The sequence below is a fragment of the Tripterygium wilfordii genome, chromosome 3 (assembly GCF_013401445.1).
Source record: "Tripterygium wilfordii isolate XIE 37 chromosome 3, ASM1340144v1, whole genome shotgun sequence".
NCBI classification, from domain to species: domain Eukaryota; kingdom Viridiplantae; phylum Streptophyta; class Magnoliopsida; order Celastrales; family Celastraceae; genus Tripterygium; species Tripterygium wilfordii.
Genome location: NC_052234.1, coordinates 2,920,795 through 2,938,921, shown reverse-complemented (window position 1 = coordinate 2,938,921; position 18,127 = coordinate 2,920,795). Strand labels below are relative to the sequence as shown.

The 18,127-nt window shown below is 36.3% G+C and overlaps 1 pseudogene; it reads right to left on the bottom strand.

The window, feature by feature from the left end:
- Positions 1-12,691: 12,691 nt before the first annotated feature.
- Positions 12,692-14,708, bottom strand: LOC119995507 (annotated as a pseudogene).
- Between the last annotated feature and the right edge of the window lie 3,419 nt (positions 14,709-18,127).

Here is an 18,127-nt window from a genome sequence, read left to right as displayed (position 1 = left end):
GCATGGTGTCTGAGACTCCCCACTCGGATGCGGAGTGTATTCCAAATCAGCTTAGGAATGGGTTCATAGGTATATATTTTGTGTAGTTCCAGTGCTGGAAAGTCATCATAGTTATATAAGAGTTTATGAAGGGTTTTGGAAGCGATGTTTTGAAATAAGTCCTGTTGATGACAAAATTATGTACGGGGGTTTTTACTCATATGCACAAAAATTCAAAATTGTATTCCAACAAGGACAACCTAAAATTTTTTTTTAGAAAAAATGACAAAGTCTGCCAACTTATCAAAATACCCTCCCTCCTCCTTTCTCCTTCTTCCTCCTCCTTCCTTGCGCCATCATATCGAAAGATGGCCATCCGACCATCGTTTTCGACGAACAAATTACCTAAATGAAGCTCTAGGTTAGCTCGATCAAAGCCCAGTCATCACCGATAATAGAAAATCACTTGAGTCACCGAAAAAGATTTATGAAATCAAGGTCACCGTTTGGAAAAGAGCTAGATTCAGGCAATACGACCAACACCGAAAACTATCAACACCCCCAATCAACTCCACGAACCAAGGCGCATCACCTTTGAGGTTTTATTACTTTTTCGAACTCTTTTTTTATTTGAAATCGGATATGAATCCGTACATATTATATCTGTTTCGAATATGTTCTAATATGTTATCTGTTTTGGAACTTCAAACAAATAACATTTTATTAAAGACAGATAAGATTTTAGCAAGACAGATAACATTATGACATATATCAAATTAATCGAAATAGATAACAAATCACCTGCAATATGCATACCCAAATCAAAACAAAAAAATCACGAAAATCACCACGAAAACTATCGAAAATAATGATGTGATGATAGATCGAAGGAAAACAGCAAGATCTACAAGTCTCGTGGTAAGTATGAGTAGATCTAGTTCGAATACAACAAAAAAGGGGATGAAAAATCACTAAAAAATGTCATAGATGATAGAACTCTCGAATAAGTCATGATTCGTTTCTGACATTCGCTTTCGACGAATGTCAGAAACGAATCATGTGCATCAGGCATGTGTCATGTTTGAGGATGAAGATGAGGGTATTTTAGACAATAAAATCATATATTATGACTTTTTGTCCTTTTTGGAATATTAGTTCAAACTACATGGACTTTATGGAAGAAGACTTTTAAGAGTGTCCTTATTGGAATAAAACTTTCCAATGATTATTCCAATGAGGGACTTGTCGTTGATTTTCCCTTTTGTAAGTTAGAGGGAGTGTAAACTCCTACAATACTTGCTCCTATAAGGACCAGAGTTTTCTCACAACATAAATAAAAAAACTTCAATCCCGCCCCTCTTGAAACCTAACCATCCTTCCACCCGTTTTAAAACCGTTCGATCACGTAAGTAAATAACAACCATCAAATTGTTTAACCGGTAACAACTTATGCCTTCAATAGATATAAATATTTTAACGGCAACGCTACATTTATGGATACGTACATAGAACATCCATAACCAACGTGACAATCCTACTAAGCAAGTGACATTGACAATTTCAAATAATTAAAGACATGTCATCTAAATTGAAAAAAGAAGGGGCGATTCTCGATAAAACCATTTCACACAAAAACCGCAATCAAGAAAACCTAGATCTCTCTTACGAAGCAGACTTCCTAAGTTTCATCTCTGGCACGTTTCTTCCTGATTCAGAAGTATTTTGAGTTGTAAAATCGTATACGAAGGCCGACGATTATCATCTCTTACTCAAATCGTCTTGTCTTGTTCCATCTGAGCACAATTCAACCCCTATGAGAAACTGTGTTCAAGGTTGTTGGTGTTTTTGGGTCAGGAATAACCAATAAATCCAATGGTCCCCATTGTGGTTTCCATTTGTCAAATTTGTTTCCATTTCCCTATTTGGAGGTTTGCTTTTGTTGGGGAAAAATTAGTAAGACCACCTGTTTGAACACACACTCTCCAAATCAAACACAACACTGATCCTGAGTATTTTTAGGTTTCTCAGTTTCTCTCTTATGGTTGTACTCTCTCTCTCCAAAATCAAACACATAGATCACTGAAGCTTTTGATTTTGAGTATTTTTAGGTTTCTATCTTCTGGTTGAACTCTCTCTCCAAAATCAAACACATAGATGTTGAAGAGCTTTTATCGATTTCTCCTCAGCACCCCCTAACCAAACAAAAACCAGAAAGAGAGAGGGAATAATAGGTGTTCCTAACAATGAATCACGTTTCAACGAGTTCTATCTTTAATTGAAGAAGACTCCCTTGTATTATTAGCCAAGATCTGTGTAAAATAAGCAAAGAAATCTCTGATTCAAAAGCTGATTATTCTTTCTTCTCTAGATACAAGGTCAAGATCTAGTTGTTAGAGAGAGAATACAATACAACAGAAGAGAGAGAAGTTAGAGATAAGTCATGAAATTGAAGATGCACAGAGAATACAAACCGAAGGGAGAGAAGTGAGAAATTGAAGATAATTGAGATAAGAATGAATTTTTTACTAAACAAAGTTATAACCATGAGATATAAATCTTTTAATCTGACGGTGGAGAAGCTGAGCAGGTTAATAACCAGTGCACTATTGCATCGGTTCCCCCCTCAATCCAGTCTTTAGGTGGTTCCACAATTGTTGCTGCACTATGCCAGTAACTAGCTTGTTTCCTAATTTTTTGCTTCTATCCGTTGATGTATTTGCCCATTTAAAGGCTTATTATTCTATGAATGAATATCAGTGCACAAAATTTCTTCTTTCATATAATTTACGTATAATAGTGGTATCAGAGCTTGGCTGGAATGTAGTAAACAAAATTCTCTTTTCTTGTACAATCAACTCCGTTATGGCTTTCAAAAATTTTGTGCAAGAAGTTATTCCTCGCTTTGATGGTCACTATGACCATTGGAGCATGCTAATGGAATCTTGAGGTCCAAAGAATATTGGCAGGTGGTTGATGTTGGTATTATAGAATCAGCAACAACTGAGTTTGAGGGACTGAAGTTAAAGGATATGAAGGTTAAGAACTATCTCTTACAAGATATTGATCGTTCGATATTGGAAATCATTCTTTCCAAGAACACCTCCAAGCAGATTTGGGATTCCATGAAGAAGAAGTACCAAGGATTAGCAAGGGCAAAGAGGCAGCAACTTCAAACATTTCATGTGGAGTTCAAAATGCTTCGAATGAAATCAAGAGCGTCGATTACATGTTACTTTTCAAGGACAATGGCAATCTTAACAAGATACGGATCCATGGCGACAAGATGGAGGATGTCATTGTCATTGAGAAGATTCTTCGATCCATGACACCAAAGTTTAATTTTGTTGATTGCTCTATAGAGGAGTCCAAAGATATTGATGAATTCTCAATTGATGAATTACAGGTTCATTGTAAGTTCATGAACAAAAAATTAACCAGCATGAGAAAGAGGATTAAGCATTAAAGGTCATATGGAGGAACAATTCTTCGACACAGAATAGAGGAAGGGTAGAGGTAGAGGAAACATGGATCACACAAACCATCAACAATAAGACAACCAATTTCAAGATTCTCAAGGAAGAGAAGGCCGAGATAGGTCTAATGTAGAATGCTACAGATGCCATAGGTATGACCATTACAAGTCAAAATGTTGAACTAATTTGTCTAAAGGACAAGGAGAGATGTCTAATTTTATAGAAACAGAGGAAGAAATATCTTTGTTGATGGTTTGTCATGTAAAGGAGGTGACAAACAAGAATTGATGGTATTTAGACGCCGGTTGCAGCAACCATATGTGTAGAGCTATTATGGTAACGCGAAATACCGATTTAACATACCGTTATCGAAACATTGGTTACTGAATTTTTGCATGGACTGGTATATTGTTACCAATGATACGGTATGGTAAGTTTACCAACATAATTGGTACTGATAACGGGTTTGAGCTTCCAAACCGTCGGTATTTATCGTTGCTGATACATATATACAATATTTATTATTTTTTAATTTTATGTAGATTAATATTTAACCATTAGATCTATTTGTTAAATAAATCAGGACCGTTGATATGTTATGGGTTAAACCATAAGCACACGTCTCTAATATCTCTCACTCTCTCTTTCTCTCTCTAATCTCTCTACACTTTGATCTTGACGCGAATCACCAGTAACGTGAATCGGCCATTGTTGCTCAACTACTCAAGCATTGTATCTGGTTAATGTAATATTGTAATCTTATTATTAATTTATGCAAGCAGTGGTACTACACTATTGTAGTACTAGGCTACTGGCAGTGGTTAAATGTTGGAAAATTTTGATTATTTCACTTGTTTGAATGTTTGATACTTGCTAGATTTAGTTGATTGACAGGTATAAATTTGTTTATTTGGATTGGTAAATTTGCTTATTTTGAATGCTTATTTGGAAGCACTGGTAATATGGTATTGTTTCAAACTTTCAAGGTTAATTTGTTGGTAGTTTGTAGATCGATAAATATACTGATTACCGGCTACCAATACCGATTAAACGGTATACTGACCTACTATTAATCGATGTTACCGGTAACGATAACGGATACTAATTATGTGATACCGATAACGGTTACCGTTACCGTAACAGCCTTACAGATATGTGTGGAGACAAATTTGTATTTTCTACTTTGGATGAACTTTTTTGAGATGTTTTGAAACTTTGAGACAATTTCGAAGCTCATGTCATGGGCAAAGGGAAGATAACAATCCAAGCCAAGGGAAACTCTATTCAGACTATCTCTAATGTTCTTTTTGTTCCAGATTTGAGAACAAACTTACTTAGTGTCGGCCAGCTTCAAGAAAAAGGGGATGAAATTTCCATCAAAGGCGGAATTTGCATAATTCTAGATGACAAATTAGGCTTAATTGCTCAAGTCAACATGACATCAAACCGAATGTTTTCCTTATATGTGCAAGATACTATTAATTCTTGCTTCTCTGCGAGATTGAAAGACAGGGCATTGTTATGCCATTTTTGCTATGGACATCTAAATTTTGGTGGATTAAAGACATTGCAATAGAAAAATATGGTGATTGAGCTTCCTGAAATCTCAAGTCCTTCTCAAGTTTGTGAAGGGTGCATTGTTAGCAAACAACATTGTGATCCTTTTCTGAAAGGACAATCATGGAGAGCAAAGAAAGCATTGGAGCTCGTACATTCCGATCTTTGCCAGCCAATAAATCCATCCTCTAATGGATGTAAAAGATGCATAATCACCTTCATTGATGATTTTAGTCTGAAGACATGGGTTTATTTCGTGGTGGAAAAATCTGAAACCTTTATATAGCCTTTAAAAACTATAAAACACTTGTTGACAACGAGATTGGATGCCCAATAAAAGTTCTTCACACTAACCATGGTGGAGAATACATCTCACATGAATTTTTAAATTTTTGTGAGATCCATGGAATCGAAAGACAACTTTTTCAGTTCAAAATGAGTAGTGGCATTCCAAAATTTGAATATGGTGCGGAGAAAAATGCATTTTTCTTGGTGTTAGTGATCAATCAAAAGCATACAAATTGTACAATCCTATCACCAAGAAAATTGTCATTAGCCGTGATGTTATATTTGATGAAGATAGAATCTGATCTTGGAGTAGCAATGGTGTTGGACAGTCAATAGTAGCAGATTTTGATGGTAAAAATGAAGAAGAAATACAACTGTCTTATCAACAACAAGCTCCAGCAGTTTCTACTCTTGAAGATCCTCAAAATGAAGTTCCTACAACATCTAAAACCTCATAGGCAATAGTAGAATATGATGAACATGTTGATGCTATAGCAGGTTCACACCTTCAACATGTTAGAAGAAGACTAGCGTGGATGCAAGACTATGAGGTAACTGTAATTAATCATTTTGAGGATTTACTTACCTATTTTGCCCTATTTTTAGGCTGTGATCCAGTAACTTTCGATGATGCAGTCAAAGAATCAAAGTGGCAGAAGGCTATGTATGGATGCTGAAATTGCATCCATTGAAAGGAAGAACACTTGGGAGTTGACTGATCTTCCAAGATGACACAAGACAATTGGTGTGAAGTGGGTGTACAAGATAAAATTGAACAAGAATGGCGAAGTTGACAAATACAAGGAAAGGTTAGTAGATAAAATTGAAGGAGAATGGTGAAGTTGACAAATACAGTGAGGAAAAGGGTGTCTTCTTGATTGGGAAGAAAAGCGTTCAACTAACTGTGAACGACATCATACTAATTTTTAGTGTAGTGTCTGGTAATATGGATGTTCATTTGGGGAGAATGAGGAAACCTACTAACTTTGACTTTGTGGATAGGAGATTCAATGATGTTGATAACATGAAGTCCACAAGTATTAAAAAGGTACTAAAAGACGCAATCGACGGAGATAAAGATAGCAATGCGGAAGATGTTGCATGCCTTATGATGCTATACACATGTTTGACTCTATTATTCTCAACTAGAGCGGACCACATTTCGTGGACTTTCATTTCTTATGTCGGGGACTTGGAGCAAGTAAGGAAGTATAATTGGTCAAAGAAAATTGTTGAAAACTTGATCAAAGTTATGCTCATATACGCATGTCCGTAACTTACAAAGTTATGGACGACATTTTTCTATTCATAGCTGTGGGGCCCAAACCTGTGGACCCCATAGAAAAATCCTAAGTCAATCATTTGAGTAAGGCAAAAACACGTACGCTCGTATTATGGGCATCTGTATGTGAGCATTTTTTTGTGTATATATATAATCTAATTAGAAAGATTCATTCTCAACCAACTCAAACTCTATTAGCTCTTATTAGTTAGGCATACTTAATTACAATTAAAATTGATTAACTATTTTTTCTCTTGGATTAGTGAATTCTCAGTTGGAGCCATTGAAGCAGCTCAACAAAGCTCTTGCTCCATCCACAACTACTCCAAAGTTGTGGATGGAAAAAGAGGTTTAGCCGCTTAATGACCATCAACCCATGAAAGATCCTCTTCATCTTTGCGAATGCGTAGGTATGTCAGAAAAATAGTTCTTAATCAATAATTTTTTATTTTAATTTTGTGCATTGAGGCATTTAATTGAAGAATAATAATTAGAGTAAATTGATTTCAGCGGATACAGGTCAAGTATGAGCACATTGATACTCATAAACTGCACCCTTGCAATTGATAGAAAGGGACACTCATCCTCTCTGTAAGATGATCTAAGCATCAAACATGAACAAAATCTAAATTTGACTACTTTTCAAGATCAAATGCACGCTAATCAAAGATACATTACATAGATGGAGTGTCCCATGATGTTCATAGATTAAGTGTCATCCTTCTTGAGAGAGAGCCTTTTGGAGAATTTCTATGTCTATTTTCATTGTTAGTGTTGGTATGCACACAAAGTGCATGCTTATGGGGTTGTAACTCTCCTTTGCGAGTTCCCTACAATTGTCATGTGCAGTTATAACTTTATTGGAGGGGTTTTAACCCATCTTGGATGCCCTCTAATAAGAAATAATAGACCTACACTCTTTAATTCCCATCAAAATCATGCATGGCTTTCCAACTGGTATAATTGACACTTGTTTTTCTGCTTTAATATGTCCTCTCTCAACCTAACACTTGGTGGTTGGTTCAGGCTTATATATCACTACAAGAAATAATAGTTATGCCGACAAAACAAAATTTTGTCGGCTGAAACACTTTAACCGACAAATTTATTGGTTTCTTCGGTAAAAAACTGGGCTAAAAATTCTATTGATGGGAAACTTATCCCGACCATGTTGCTGACAAAAATATTCGTCGGGTTTATGTTAACCACAAAGTATTGAAATTTCATCGGTAAAGTAGTTGTATTTTACCGACAAATGTTTTTATATCATGTTTTGTCAGCAAAACGCAACGCGGGCTTGTTTTACTTGCGAATATTAATTTTTCTGGAAAAAATTAGACCGACGAAAAGCCCTAAAATATTGACCCCCATCACCCCACTCCCTCGCAGATGGTACACTTGCGCTCATTCTCTCCCTTTCTCTCCGTACCTTCTCTCCCCTGTCTGAGTTCAGCCCGCTTCTGCCTCTGCCTCCACCTCTCTTCCGTCTCTTCGTCCGCCTCTCCGTCCATCTCTGTCATCTGTAGATCTGGAAACCCTTGCATCATTTTATTCACTAAACGGTAAGGAATTGACCCTTGATTATTCTACAATTTGTAGCATGTGTTGGGATATACTATGGGAATAGGAATGCACACTTGATTCTTCAAGTGTTAATTTCTTAGGTTTTTTGCGATTCATGTTTGAGTCAGGTCGACTTAGGTCATTCTCCCTAAATTAAAAGTTGAATTTTTGTCATTTGAATATATTCAAATCTCCATTGGATTGATAATTCATATATGGTGTATGTCGTATCATATCAAGCACTTTTTGGGCAATGTATGCATGTTCATGTCTACAAGATGTTACAGTTCTGTCTGTTGTGGTTCAGAACGTAGTCGTTTTCTCGTTTTCTTGTTTTGCCTTTTCCTTAGGTGGAGACTATTTGCACTCCCCTGATTTCTATTGACTTCCTATTTTTCAAAACCACCTAACACGCCCTTAACAAAGTCATTCACACCCCATTTTCCTCTCTCCTCTCACGCGCACCATCACCGGCCACCACTGCCACTGCTTATTTTGGCCACCGTTTTCTATCATTGACCTACCGAAAAGCTTCTCTCGACCCTCACAAGCATAATCCAACCAACCTCGCCTCAAACTGTCGCCCGTAGCCTCCGAAATCGTCCTTGACAGCTCGTGGCCATCGTGAAGAAAAAGCTCTGATCCGGCTACGAAACGGCAAACCACCACCACCAATGAGTTCACCGACCAAAGAAGAACCTGACCCAGCCCAAGGCCTGTCGAAACTAACACCAGAATGCCCCATTCACATCCCATTTCCCTCTCTTCTCTCACGAGCACCATCACAGGCCACCACTGCCACTGCTTGGTCTGGCCACCGTTTCTGGCCACTGATATACCGAAAAGCTTCTCTCGACCCTCACAAGCATAACCCAACCAACGTCGTCTCAAACCGTCACCTGTAGCCTCCGGAATCGTCTTTGAAAGCTCGCGGCCATCGTGAAAAAAAGCCTTGATCCGGCTAAATCCGACGACGAAACGACGAACCACCACCACCAACGAGTTCACTGGCCAGAGACGAACCAGACCTACCTCTTGACCAGCCGGAACTAACACTGAAATGCCTGACTAGAGTTCACCGGCTAGAGACTCAGGGTGGCTAAGGGCCGCGTTTAGACTTTGGGGAAAATTGGGTGTCAATGAGAATCTAGGGAGTACAAATAGTTCCCACCTTTTCATTATCTCTGCGATCTGCTCTACGACATCGTTTTCCTTCTCCAACAAAACGCGATCACCTCATTTGAATTTTGTATTACTAATATACTTATTTTATTGGTGTGATGACCGTTAGTCATCCCTACCGTTGAAACTCTCTGTACTTAAAGCTTGGCTTGTTACCGTTGCAAGATAACTTGCTCAGTCATGATCTAATAAAATTTTCTTCTTCTCTCAATTGCTTTTCTGTTCAATCAAACTATTTCACAAGACTTGAAACCTAGTATTGCAAGAGAAAGTTGTAATCCTATTATCCTAGAAAGTACGATGACAACAAATTGTGTCTGTTTTGTGGCTCCTATGTGTTCGCAACTTGAATTATGAAGAGACTTTAAAACACTTAATTAGAATTAAAGCATCGAAATGGTAATAATCTAACAAAAAAGATGCATGCACAATCATTAGATTACGCAGAGTGTGAAGTCTAGTTATGTATATTAAGCATAATCATTTAGTAAAATTAATTGTGAAAATAAGAGAAATAGATTTGCTAAATTTATCTGTCATTACCTCATCATCCGATGAAGAAATTCAGTATCATACATAGAGGCGAACAATTGGGACATGAGCCATCTTTGCCCGTCCTTGCATATATTTTCCCACATAACGTTGGCTCGAAGGCTTTTTAACGCCCAAGTTCAAGTATTGGAGGAAGCCAAACTTTAAGAAAGCTATCTCACCGAGATCGTCCGGTTAGTCGAGCTAAGCTAAGCGGCAGTTCTTGGGGGAAAGTTGACTAAATAAATTGAATAAGTGTAGGTGAATCGTTGAAAATTCAAGATGGCCACCAACAACTTGCAAGACACATAAGCAGAAGAAAATCAGAAAGCCCTTGGCATTCAGTGGAGGGTTGGCCAAAAAAGCACTGACGATCAAGTCAATAAAGACGAAAAGCGAAAAAGTTAGATGCAGTAGATGCAAGTAGGGTGGTTGTGCCCATGGAGGGAAGCGCGGTGGAAGAAAGTGTTTAGAGGAAGGAGGATGAAGAAGATTGTACTCTGGTTGGTGTGAGAGTTGACCTTGTTCTCTCTTTCTCCAAGAAAGAAAAAGGGTTTTTATAGTTTAGGTAAAATAAATGATAGTTTGGGTTTCAAGGATGTCCTGTAAAAGAACGATTTGAGAGTGGTGTGTATCAGAAAGAAGGGTTGAGTGATTGGTAACAAAAATAATATGTCACCAATTGTGGCTTGTCCTCCGTGATAGGATGGGTGCAAGTTTCAAGGTTGCATGTGGTAGGTGACCTAACATTATTGATGCCAAAGAACGATCTGTGATTAGTCGAACCCTAAGGTCAACCCTGGGTATTATGGCTAGAGCCAATGATGAAGGCAAAGTGAAAGAGACATAGTGGTGGGAAGTAGCTTGAATCGAAGTGGTGTGAACAGAGTGTCTAATCATGCACGTGATATGAACAATAAAAGTAGAGTGTATGGCCGTCATACATAAGGTGGATTGTGGGCCTACTTTCGTATAGTCCATAAGCGTTCATACTGGACTCAATGATCATGACAAAAAATCAAAGATCCTGACAAAAAATTGTATTGTTTGAGTGATCATATGTATTCCGTTTACTATACAATCTCATATGATCATTCTCATGTGCTTAATATGATTTATCATGAGTAAGATTGAAATTTTCAATTATGATTTCTATACGATTAATGAATGCAAAAAAGTATGAAGCGCTCTTCTTTAAATTAGTGCTCTATTTGATCAGTTTTATTCACTAGAAACACAATGTCAATCCATCAAGAAGAAGATACAACAAGAATTGGAGAAGCTCGCTAGCTTCCACCACTCAAATGTGATGGCTCAAATCAAAATCTAAATCACCACTGACAATATATATTCTACATTTTAAGTCATAATATGGATGTTGGTCTCATTGTCAGTGCCCCTCATTGTAAATTGTTGTAAATTCACACTCCTATACATGTCAATAATATTGTCCGTCAACAATATTATCCATTTTGGATTATATCCTCGCGAATCATGGTTCCTTGAGCCGTCGCGGAATCATGATTCCTAGAGCTGTCGTCCTACTCCAATGGTTCCTAGAGCCATCGTCGCGAAACTTTCCCTCTGCTTTGAAATGAAGCCCCTAGTCGTCACATGTGAACCTCTCAACTTTGCCAGAAAAGTGCTTCAAAAAAATCTTGAGATCTCATGGATTTTTCTTACTGTCACTCTCCAGCCGGACCAGAAGCACTACTCTCTCAACTGGTTTAGGTTTGATTCTTTATTTTTCTTATATTCTTTATTTTTTTATTATTTATATTGTCTCAGGTTTAGGTTTTGACTGATTTAGGTTTTGTGGTTTTGATTTGAGTGCCACGCTTGTAATTGTCAGGCCATACCAATTAAAAAAAAAAGTTGAAATTAATTTTTCAACGCCACATTGTCTCGTTGATTTTCTGAAAAGATCAAAATATGTCTGAATTATTATACTAGAACACATTCAAACTTTATGTTACTAAGTTGTAACGGTTGAACACAAGGATGAAGTCAAAAAATGATATTGGAGTGGACTATCTGTTAAAAATTTCAGCGGGGGTTTGGAGACAGCGTCTCGAAAAAAATTTTTAAGGCTATATTACGACAAGAATTCATTAAATGATATTATAAATGAACATGTAAACAAGTTTAAAAATACATAGACACATGTACATATATACTGCAAGGTCATAATGATAAAAGTGTGAGTGATTGACTTTCTTTTTGGAAAATTATAAATGAATAAAGAAAAGGTGAAAACGAGAGAGTAAAAGTAGACACTGTGGGACCGGGAGTATTAAAAAGTTGTTTTGAACAATTGTGAATCCCACATCATGTGGGCCACATGTTGGAAGACTGAGGCCAGTGAGTCATATTTGCTTAGTAAGTATATATATATTTTTTAAAAATTTTGTGAAAATACTTACTACGACACCCTTGATTGAACATTCTATAAATGAATTAGAAAATGATCAATTTTTCGGTAACGAAAATATACTTAACTCTCCTAACATTCATAAATTGAATTGATTATATTAAATCAAATATTTTTTAATTAATTGAATGACACATATCAATTATATTATACTTAAATTCCATTGTCAATTGTTTATACAAAAAAAAAAAAAAAAAACAACATATTTGTCAAAATGGTAGACATTGTTTTTAAAAGATTATGTTTTTAGAGAGGAGATAGATTTTATAATTCAACCTCCTGCAAACATAAAAGTTTATGATTGAGGTCAAGATTGCAGTGATAATTCTCTCAATCATCAGCATTTTGAGTGTGTCAATACATTTCTAAGAAAACCAAAAATGTCATGATTGCTCACTCATCCACTTAATTAACTAAGGTTGCTTCTTCTGATAGCTTCTCCTTTGCCTTGTTAGCCTGCAAAACCACCTCATATATATGACTTCAATGAATTTCAACTGAACTCCTCCTCAAAACTGAAACTGAACATGAATACTTATAGACATTTGTCTTGTTTTTGTTGTTTAAAGTGCAAGAGAAGTGGAACCTGTTTTTGCCAATTTGTGAGGGAGGTTATGATAGCTAACAATGTTGCTTGTACTGTGGACCCTGCAAGTAGTCCAATCCAAAGGCCTTTTCCTCTGAAACCTAAGCAGAAACACAATGTAGCAGCTACTGGAATCCCAACAACATAATATGCTCCAAGATTCACATATGCCCCTATGTGCTGCCATCCACTCCCTCGGGCGACCCCTAGCGTCGTCGCAGATCGAAAACAAGTTGATCATCGATAGCACCGTTGTTCATGCGATGCATCGAGCATTACAAAAAAGTATATATGTTGTGTTTCAGAAGAGCTAAGGAACAAAGCTTACTAGAAAGCAGAGCTTGAGAACTGTCCATGATGACTGAGAGGCTTAACAAGGGAACCATTTCGGTAACATAATTGACTACCTGCCTGTCATTGCTATAAGCATATCCGAGAATGTAACGGCAACATAAGAGGGCTGTGCTAGCCACAGCTGCCTCTGCAATTGTCAGAACCACTGCAACAGACAGGACTGCTCGAGCCCCCGCTGGATTTCCAGCTCCTAATTCATTCGAAACCCGTGTGCTGCGACATTAATATTCACACACACAGAGTACACTGTACAGTCAAGCTCATATGACACAGAATGTCTATGTTAATTTGATTGAAGAAGAGTCGTGTACCAAACCTTGCAGCAGCACCAATTGAATACGGTACAAAGAAGTGAAATGAAGTGGTTGTAAGGCTGCCCATGAAGCCCCAAAGATTGATTAGAAGCCTTGTCATAAAGAATCAGACACAGACATTAAAGGCTTAGGAGCATACCATATTGAAAGAACCGATGTTTCGAGCTTAGAATTCGGTAGAAGCCCAGACAGAAGTATAAGAATCTCAAAAGACCACCACTCAAGACTACGATCATGAATACAAAAACGATTAGGAAGCACCGATTAACCAAAACGAGCGCAAACTTGCATACAAAGTGCTTGAGAAATAAATTACCAAGCCATAGCAGCAGAAGGGATTCCAAAGCTAATCAAACTCTTAAAGCTCAAGTACATATCCTTCGAAATCAGGGTTCGGCTTTTCTCCAATGAAGAAGAGTACCTCATGTGAAATGCAAGCAGCAACACATTGAACCAATAGCCAAGGCTGCACCTGTACTTCCCAATCCTAGTTTAAACACTAGAGCCCAACAAACAGGTATATGTACACAAAGTGCTGTAATTGAGGTCACAAGCATCGGAACAATCAAGCTCTAAGACTGTAAGTATGGAATCAACGATTGAAGAACAGCGTAACCAAATAGAGCTGGTATAAGCCCAATAGCAAATCTACAAGCTACAATGGAGATTAAAGGGTCTTGCCCCACAAATATTAATACTTTGTCTAAGAATATCCAAAGTATTGATATTGGGACACAAATTGAAACCAGAAATATCATTTCACAGTATGTGTAGGTTCCAAGCTTGTGATACTGCTTTGCTCCATAAGCTTGTCCACACAGTGTCTCCAATGCTCCAGCCAAACCAAACTGTTCATGTCAAAGAGGACTAATTAGATTTTATCTATTAAAGAACAAATTTTTGAACAGAAACTACGCATATACCACCATACCAGGAGACTGAATCCAGTGACATTAGTGAAAGAAACTGCCATGGCGATCCCGGATAAAGATAACTGTCCGAGATGTCCTGCCATCATGACTGATACAACCCGAAGAAGGTACTCAGAGACTGAGACTGCCACCATTGGAGCTCCTATGTAGCTCAGCTTCTTTAGCTCTTTCAAGAACCCAGAACCATCCCATCTCTCCTTCTTTTCTTCACTTCTACAAAGCAAGGACTCCTCCATTTTTGTCCTCCAATTAAAACCAGATTACACACTCACAAAATGATCTGGACTCTGGTGGATCATGAACATAAACAGAGAGACAATGTGACACATAATAAATTAATAAGAAATTATAAATGGGGTTTTCATGGATTCAAAGTCAAGGCAATTGAATTGAAGATATCGAGGCTAATTAAGTTTCTGATTACAAAACCCCAAAAGGGTCTGCATGCTTTTACTAGGGGTGGCTGGGACCTGCTGTAAATTTTTTACAGCAGGTCCCGTTGTAATGAATCTAAAGGGATTAAAAAAAATTTATTTTATTTTTTAAAAATTATGGATGTGTTTTGATCAGGTTTATGACTGTAATGGTATATTTTTTGTCCCATACAAAAATCAAATTGAACATGAAAAAGAGATGAAAATTGTGAACCGTTGAATATAAACCCGTAACATTATATGTCTATCTTGTGATGAATTTGATTTTTGTTTGGGATGGAAATTATACCGTTAGATTCGTAAACACGATCAAAATACATTCATAATTTTATTTTATTTTTAAAAAAATTTTAAATACTTCTTATTTATTAAAGTGGGGTCTGCTGTAAAAAAAATTACAGCAGACCCCGGCATCCTTTTACTAGTACTGGTTTGAGGGTTCATGGGGGCTGCTGCTGTAGTAATAACTACAGCAGCCCCCGCTGTAGGCCTTTTGGGTTTCAAAACATTTTTTATTTATTTTTTAAAAATTATATATGTGTAGTATTCGGTCTAACGATTCCAACGACATATTTTTTGTTCGAAACAAAAATCAAATTCATCGCGATCGAAACATCGAATGTTTTGAGTTTATATTCAACGGTTCAGAATTGTTATGCATTTTTCACATTAAATTTGATTTTTGTTTCGAACAAAAAATATGTCGTTGTAATCGTTACTCCGAATACTACACATATATAATTTTTTAAAATAAAAATAAAAATATTTTGCAGCTCAAAAAGAGCTACAGCTGGGGCTGCTGTAGTTATTACTACAGCAGCCCCCGAGAACTCCTGGTTTGATGGTTTCACGTGGCACAATATAGTGAAATCTATGACGTCAATATATAGAGCCCATTAGTGTTAATTTTATCATAAAAATATACCACTCATGTATATATAACATAGATGTACTGGACAACCACAAGAGTACTTTTTAGTTGCGTTTCATTAATTAGAGTTAATAATGTAGTTGGATGAGATTTTCTTAGAGTGATTGAACTTTGACCAATTATTGTTGAAGGACGTCGAGTGAATCTAGGTTGACTCCTTGCGCCTCACATTCTTCCATTCGGGGGAGGTCTAGTGTTAAATAACACTGAATCCCTCTAGTGGAGTTTAATTGTGAATTCTGATATATTTTGGAGTTTTGATTTGAGTATTTTGATTTTTAGAGAGTTTTGAATGGGAAAGAAGATAAAATAAGGTGTCATTATTTTTAAAAAGAAAAAAAATAATCGAGTCACAAACTTGTTAAGTCACATAAGCTAAAACAACAAATATATTGACTTTTCTATACCACATCAATGAGTTGACTTCCCAAAAAATTGGTGTAATACCTTAATTTTGTTTGGGTCGATTTTTCAATAAATATTTTTTCTTTTTGTGTAGATATACTATTTGATTTATATTGGTTCAATTTATACATTCATTTCTCTCTAAATTAAAATTAAAAAAATCTAAAGCCCTTTAACTTTAGATAAACCCAAAATAAAAACACAACAAATAAATTTTCTGTAAATATTAAGAACAAAAGTGACAACATTTTAAAGTCTCAGCTTCATAATTCTTGTGAAATAATGGTAATCCTTTATCAAGTTTTTTTTATGACTGTAGAATGTCAAGACAATGGGATTAATCACATTGTCTAATGTGCCAATGTAATTAGACATTATCACCATACATAGCAATCCAACATACAGAGTGTCTTATTATACAATCAAAATGGGACAATGTAACACATCCTCTCGTAAAATGCACAAAAAAAACAAAAAAGGGATATGAAATCCAAAAAGGTGACTTATTACGCTATCAAATGAATAGAGTGCCTTAATACATTGTCGCACTTTGACAAAATTTTCGGTCAAAAATATGGTGAGTTAGATACTATTCATCGAGATGAGTCCATTGGTGGTCTCAGTTTCCTCATCTCTTTGTGGTTCTTTTGGAACCAGTCGTGTCACAAACGGTGGTCGGACGGTAAAGATGTCATGTGAGTAGTGGTAAGCTCAAGTGAGAAGAGAGATATGAGATGAAAGAGGAAGAAGTTGGAACGAAGAGAGAGAAGAAAAGTGGTGTGTAATCTCTGAAGAGAGAGAATGGGAGAGAGAACCAAAAAAGTGAGGCCAAAAAAGTTAAACAGAAGCACTACACATCCACAAAATAAACATTCATAAACTTACATAAACATGTGGCATGCCTATGTGGCTTTTTTAATAAAGTTTGTTTATTTTTTTAATCTATGTGGCATGTCTTTTTTACTTGCCACCTAGATTATGTAAATTTATGGATGGAAAAATTATGGACATATATCATTTTGGAAAGTTAAAACATGTAAAAAAATATCTGATGAGAAAGGAGGGAAAGTAGTATTCAACTTTAGGGTTATGATTACATAAATCTATGTAGCATGCTTAGTTGGCATGCCACATAGATTATGTATGTTATGAATATCAAAAATTATGTACCTATGTCATTTTCCGTTTTTATATAGAGTTATAGATAAAAGAAAAAATCTAGTAGGACCAGCGAATTTTGAATTGAGAAACGTAAATTCAATTCACTATATTGAATATTAAATTAAAAAGCCAATGAAATAGTCTAAATACCATAAATATACATAGAGCTAGGGGACAAAACTATCTTTGGTCCAGATCACCGATATAATATAAATTAAATTTAACAAAAAATGTTAAGTAAATAAATTTTAAATAGAATAATAAAATAAATTAATAAAAAATGTTAAGTTAAGAAATAGTAATATAAACATGGGTCCTACATCAATATTTTTTTATAAAAATAAATAAGCGGCAGCCGCTCAAGGGAAGCTCCATAAGTCGACGAATCCGCTATGCCAAATAGGCGGATGATGCGGAAGGGCTAAACCAACTTTTATGCCTTCAAAGTCGTACGCTTTTCTCGTTTATGTCGTTGCAGTTTAAAATTTGTCGATAATATCCTTGAAGTTTCAAATAACTAGTTATTTGTATCCTGAAATCAATTTTTTGACCTTTGTTCTCCAAAACTTGATCAGATGACAACCAGAAGTCCAAACCTACGTGCAGCACGACGGTCTTGAGAAGTGGTATCGGAATGGTTTAACAAAGTTCGATGAATTAGGGTTATAAATTATGGATTTAATTTGGGTACAAATTGGTTTATTTTTTTAAAATGAAAATGGCA